Source organism: Crinia signifera, chromosome 8 (assembly GCF_055691185.1).
Source record: "Crinia signifera chromosome 8, ASM5569118v1, whole genome shotgun sequence".
In the NCBI taxonomy this organism is placed as follows: Eukaryota; Metazoa; Chordata; class Amphibia; order Anura; family Myobatrachidae; genus Crinia; species Crinia signifera.
Window position 1 is genome coordinate 61,086,908 of NC_139224.1, and position 6,216 is coordinate 61,093,123.

The window sequence follows — 6,216 nt, forward strand, 5'->3', positions numbered from 1 at the left end:
CAATGCTGAAAAGGGCTGCTGGAGCAGCCTTTATTAGAGTAGCTAGGTGTTTGTTTGTTTTCTTTATTTTACACTTCGTTTAGGTAGGCACAGTGGGCCTTATTCTAGTTCACTCTTTCTGACAGAATCCTTCTTAGATGGACAAAATCATGTGCACTGCAGGGGGGGGCAGATGTAAAATGTGCAGAGAAAATTAGATTTGGGTGAGTTATTTTGTTTCTGTGCAGGGTAAATACTGGCTGCTTTATTTTTACACGGCAATATAGATCTCACTTTGTAGTAAAACCCCACCCAAATCTAATTCTCTCTGCACAATTAACATCTGCCCCACCTGCAGTGCACATGGTTTTGTCCATCTAAGAAGGATTTTGTCAGAGTGAATTAGAATAAGGCCCAGTGTGAGGATTCTACATGAATCCGCACACTAAAAGCGCAGTAGGGGCTGACAGAAGCGCGTCCTGTCAGCTCCCTGTGTGCAGAGAAACACTGTCTGGTCTCTCTGCACAGCGCTTGAAACTTCTTTGAAAATAAGTTTTCGATAAACCTAAAGGGATTCCCTTCAAGGTGGTTCCTGCGTACACCATTGCCCAGGGAGGTACGTCTCAGAACAGCCCTTTTGGGGGCGGCGCAGTCTCTCCTGCAAAAGGGCGTGGTGATCACGGTACTACGAGAGGACAGAAAGAAGGATTTCTACTCCATTCTGTTCTTAGTACCCAAACCAGACAATACGTTCAGACCAATTCTGAACTTGAACTCCTTAAATCTGCATTTATGGGTGGATCATTTCAAGATGTAATCTCTAAGGTTGGTTCTGTTGAGCCTGGAACCAGGAGAATTTCTAGTGTCGGTGGACATTCAAGACGCATTTTTACATGTGCCTATATATGCAGATCATCAGTCTCTACTGCGATTTGTGATAGGGGATCTTCACCTACAGTTTCAAGCACTACCTGTCGGTTTGGCTACTGCCCTAAGGGTATTTACAAAAATTATGGCAGTTCTCCGACAAAAGGGAATTGTGGTTGTCCCGTATTTGGACTATCTCTTGTTCAAAGCGGAGTCTGCAGAAAGGTTGCGTCAGGACCTCTCAGACACTATTCAGTCTTTGCTAAATCACGGCTGGATTCTAAACCTACAGAAATCTCAGCTGTGTCCCACTCAGAGACTCCAATTCTTGGGAGTTATAGTGGATACCCATTCACATCGGGTGTTCCTGCCAGAGTCTAAGGCAAGGGACATTTGTCAACTGGTGTGGCAAATTCTGGGGCCGCCAGATCCTTCTGTTTGGGGTTGCCTAAAGTTATTAGAAAAGATGGTGGCCACATTCGAGACCCTGCAATATGCCAGGTTTCATTCTCGAACGTTTCAGTGGAACATTCTGGCAGTTTTGTCAGGAAACACCAAAACCATGAAGACAGAAAAAGTAGTTTTGACACCGGAAACACGATCTGCTCTGAGGTGGTGGACGGATGTGGATTATCTCCAGTGGGGCCGATCCCTACGGACTTGGGAGTGGCTGGTGGTTACCACCGATGCCAGTCTCAGGGGCTGGGGTGCGGTGGCTCTGGATTTGAGATTACAGGGTCTGTGGTCCAGAGAGGAGTCTGTACTTCCAATAACTATCTTGGCGTTAAGGGCAGTATGGAAGACCTTGTCACAGGCGGAGGAGAAGTTGAAGGATTCTCCTATCCGTATTAAGTCAGACAATGCCACGGCGGTGGCATATTTGAATAATCAGGGAGGCACACACAGCAAGATGGCGATGTTGGAAGTGACTTGGATCCTTCAATGGGCGGAAACACATGTTCCAGCCCTGTCAGCAGTGTTTATCCCGGGAGTAAAGAATGTGGAAGCGGACTTCCTGAGCAGGGAGGAGCTGCTAGAAGGTGAATGGGTGCTGCATCCTCAAGTATTCCAGGAGATTGTGGACCTCTGGGGCCTGCCAGAGGTGGATTTGATGGCATCACGGTTCAATTGCCAGGTACCCAGGTTCTGTTTCAGGACCAGGGATCCACTAGTGTGGGCGGTGGATGCGATGACAGTGCCTTGGAATGTCCAGTTGGCTTACGTTTTTCCGCCATTCCAAATGATTGCCCGGGTGTTGAAGAGAGTGAGATCCCAGGGTCATCGTGATAGCTCCAGATTGGCCAAGGAGATCCTGGTACTCCAACATTCTGAGGTTGTCGATAACATCATTGCGTCTTCCTCTACGTCCAGACCTGTTAGACAAGGCCCGTTCTTTCATCAGGACCTAGGTCGGCTGAATTTGACGGCTTGGCTTTTGAAACCTCCATCTTAAGGAAGAAGGGGTACATGTATCCTCCACCAATGGATCCAAACAGAGCCCCCCAAGGTTCAGTTGAGGGTGAAGCTTTTCCACATGTTCCACATGGAGTGGGTGGAGGCCTCTCTGCAGAAGGAAGAATGCACGGAACAATTCTTTCAGATTTGGGAGGGATTTATTGACTCTATCAACTGTGCTCAAGGCACAAAGATTGAAATGTTTTAGTTCAACGCAATGGTATGAGACCCAAATTGTTTCAGGTAATCCACCAATTGCTCTTCAGGTTAACTGACTCTAGAACCGATTGTGCACGGTCCTCCAGTTGCGTCCATCCAAAAAGACCTATAGACAAAAGCAACAGGTCAAATACCTGTTAAAACCATATTCAATTGTTCTTTAGCCAAATTGATTTTCAATACTTTTGTTTCCATCTCTGCATGACTATTTTGTAAACTGTCAATATCCATGTTATGTTCAGTCCTCAATAACAAACTTTAATAAAAAAAAAAGGGAAGAAGGGGTTTTCGGATGCCGTTATTAAAACTATGATTAAGGCAAGGAAGCCGGTGTCTTTGGCCAATTACTATAGGGTATGGAAAACATACATTAGGTGGTGTAAGAGACAAAGAGCTCACACTTCCAGGTTTAAGATTTCAAGGTTACTGTAATTTTTGCAGGATGGATTTTCTTCTGGACTGAGTCTACAGTCGTTGAAAGTGCAGAGTTCGGCATTGTCCATTTTCTTTCAAAAGAAGGTGGGATTGCTGACTTTTCTTCAAGGGGTCATGAGATTAAAACCCCCTTATAAACAGCCGGTGGCTCCATGGGATTTGTCTCTGGTGCTGGCGGTTCTTCAAAAACATCCTTTTGAACTGTTGAGGTCGGCTTATTTAAAAATTTCTCACGTGGAAATTAGTTTTCTTACTGGCTATCGCCTCGGCTAGGCTAGTTTCAGAGTTGGGAGCATCATCTTGTAAGACTCAATTTTTGATTTTTCATGCGGATAGGGTTATATTGAGTACAGTGCCTAAAGTTGTCTCTTCTTTTCATTTAAACCAAGAAATTGTCCTTCCGGTATTCAGTCCTCCGGAGGATTCTAGGAAAAGGGACAAACTAAGGAATTTGGATGTTCGCGCTTTGCGCATTTATGTGGACAGGGTGAAGGATTTCCGTTAGACGGATTCTTTGTTGGTCTTGTTTGATGTACACAAAAGATGCTGGCCTGCTTCGAAACAGACCATTGCTAGGTGGTTGAGGTCAGTTATTGCATTTGCATACATTAAAGTTGGAAGACCAGTTCCTGCTAGGATAAACACTCATACCACCAGGTCGGTTGCAGCCTCTTGGGCGGTGCACCATGGAGCTACAGCGGAGCAAGTATGCAGGGTGGCCACTTGGTCATCTCTTCACACTTTTACCAAATTCTACAGGTTCCATGAGTTCGCGTCTTATCACGCAGTGATGAGAACTGCAAACCTGAGCGTACCCTCCCAAAGGACCTGCTCTTGAACGTCCCAATGTGAGCTGTCACCAGGACAATTGAAGAGAAAAAAGGGATTTTTGTAAGAACTTACCGTTCGAATCCTTTTCTCTGATATTGTCCTGGCGACACAGTGATCCCTCCCTTACGCTCAGTAAGTAAGACCATTTCATGTGTTGTCATGTTATATTGGTTATGTTTAAAATGTTATTGTGCATATAATATGTTCAGGTGTTGTACTGAGTTTATGTATCCTAGTGTGCTCTTGAAGTTGAGCATTGTGGGATTCCGATGGAAGGAGCCTACCTCTCTAAAAGTTTTAGCATGGGTGCCTGGCTCCGATGGATCCTCCTACATCCCAATGTGAGCTGTCACCAGGACAATATCAGAGAAAAGGATTCGAATGGTGAGTTTTTACAAAAAAACTTTTCGGACTGTTTTCTCGGGCTAACTCTCTTTCACTCCTTCTTCGCTCTTTATTACTCAATGTGCCCTATAACTCACTCTGAAAAGGGAGGAGGGGGGGGGGGGTAAAAATATTGTGCCTAGGGATGGCCTGACCTCTAAATCTTGACCTGCCTCTCCTTGCACACTGCAACCCCGCAGCCGCCCTGCGCTCTCCCCAGCCGGCCTCAGCCCCGTGTACACAGCAGAGCTGCTTCTGAAGAATAGGCCCCACTTCCTGGAGGCCTGGTGTGGGCTGGCCAATCTAGGGGTGCTTGATGCCTGCTACATCTAAAGAGGACCCCTGCGGTACAGAATGCAGTGCTGTGGGGGGGGGGGTCACTGAGGCTCACTCTCCGGGACTTCTAATGTCTGAGGAGGGAAGGCAGCTGGTGTAAGGTATGTGCCATGCTGGCAGGGAAAGGGAGAGGAGGCGGATGTGCCATGCGGGAGATGAAATAGAATAGGCTGCTATAGCATTGTAGGTAAGGAGCACTTGTGTAGCATAATAATATAATAGGCATTATGGTGTGTGGTATGATATGTATTGGGCACTACGGTGTGTGGTGTAAAGTGAATTGGTACTAATATGTGGCCACACCCCTTCCCCACAAAGCCATGCCCTAAATTTTATATGTACCTTTCTTTGTACCCTTCCCTCCCAGACCCACATGTGCCATGCTGGGGATAATGGGAGAGGAGGTTTTATTCCATTGGGACTCAGAAAAGGTCAGGTAGGACCCCAATTTTTCTAAGTGTGGGTTCCCAGGGACCCACTATTTTTTTGGGTTTTCACGATCACTGGAAGCTCTCTCTAACCACCCCTCTAACTCTCTTTCCCCGACAACCTCTTTGTCTCTCAATCTTATCAGAAGCATAATATGTCACAATCCAGAATGAGTGGAATAGGACCCCATGTTTGTAATGAGCACAAGAAATTTTTTAATCTGTATATATTTATACTACTCTTTTTATATTTTTTACTATAGTCACCTTTTTACTATATAATGTCCTGGGACAGCACTCCCCAGATGAATGCAGGCAAGCTCTCCCCCCTAAGGAGTGAGACGGAATGGGTGCGCTCCGTGCTGGCTATGCTAGCAGCCAGAAATATACGCAGATGGGGAGGCGGCGGCACTCGATTGTGAAACATGCACCTTGATAAAGGGACCTAGCTGTCTCGAAACGTTGGTAAATCTGCCTGCTGTGTCTTTATTCAAGTGCCCCCGCCTCCCCATCTGCATATTATTTACTTTGGCTCCTAAATTTTTGTCCTGGCTCCTAAATTTTAGAAAAATTTGTCAAGCCCTAGCTTATGTGTAAGCTGCTATAATGCGCAGAAACAGCCCTCAGTCTCAAGCCCTGTACACACGCTTAGATTTGATGTTAGATTCGATTTTCTATTAGATCTGGCATTAGATCATCCCATTCGATTTGGCATTAGATCTGTACTTTTGCATTCGATTCGATTTTACAATGTAGGCACAATGTACTCATTTGATTTACTGGATCGAATTCGAGATTTCCTTGGCTGCACAGTAGATTTTTCTATTCGATTTTAAGAAAACGGGAGCGCGCATGGAATCGAATGCAGATCGAAAGTGTCCTAAAAACCATTCGCTGTGGATGGAACAGGGAAAAATCAAAGCGTGTGTACAGGGCTGCTTGGGTAGCATCTCCGACAGGTCTTGGCTAGTAAACTATCATCTGCACCACCCCAGCAGTCTGTGATAATGTCTAATGGGCCCCACACGCAGGGTGACATTCAGGCATTTTCTGAGCAATTTTACTAAATCACTCAGAAAACGCATGTAAACAGCTTTGTGTAGACCCCCCTCCCCCACTCGCGGCACCCAGATCCCTTACCCTCATTAAACTCACCCTGGTTGCAGCCGTGGCCAGCCAATCACAGCTTGCTGTGTCATTGCCCCGCCCCCTAGAGCTGGCTGTATCAGCCTGCCCCAGACAGGAGGCAGCCGGTCCGACAGCGGAGGAGCAGAGAAGAGCT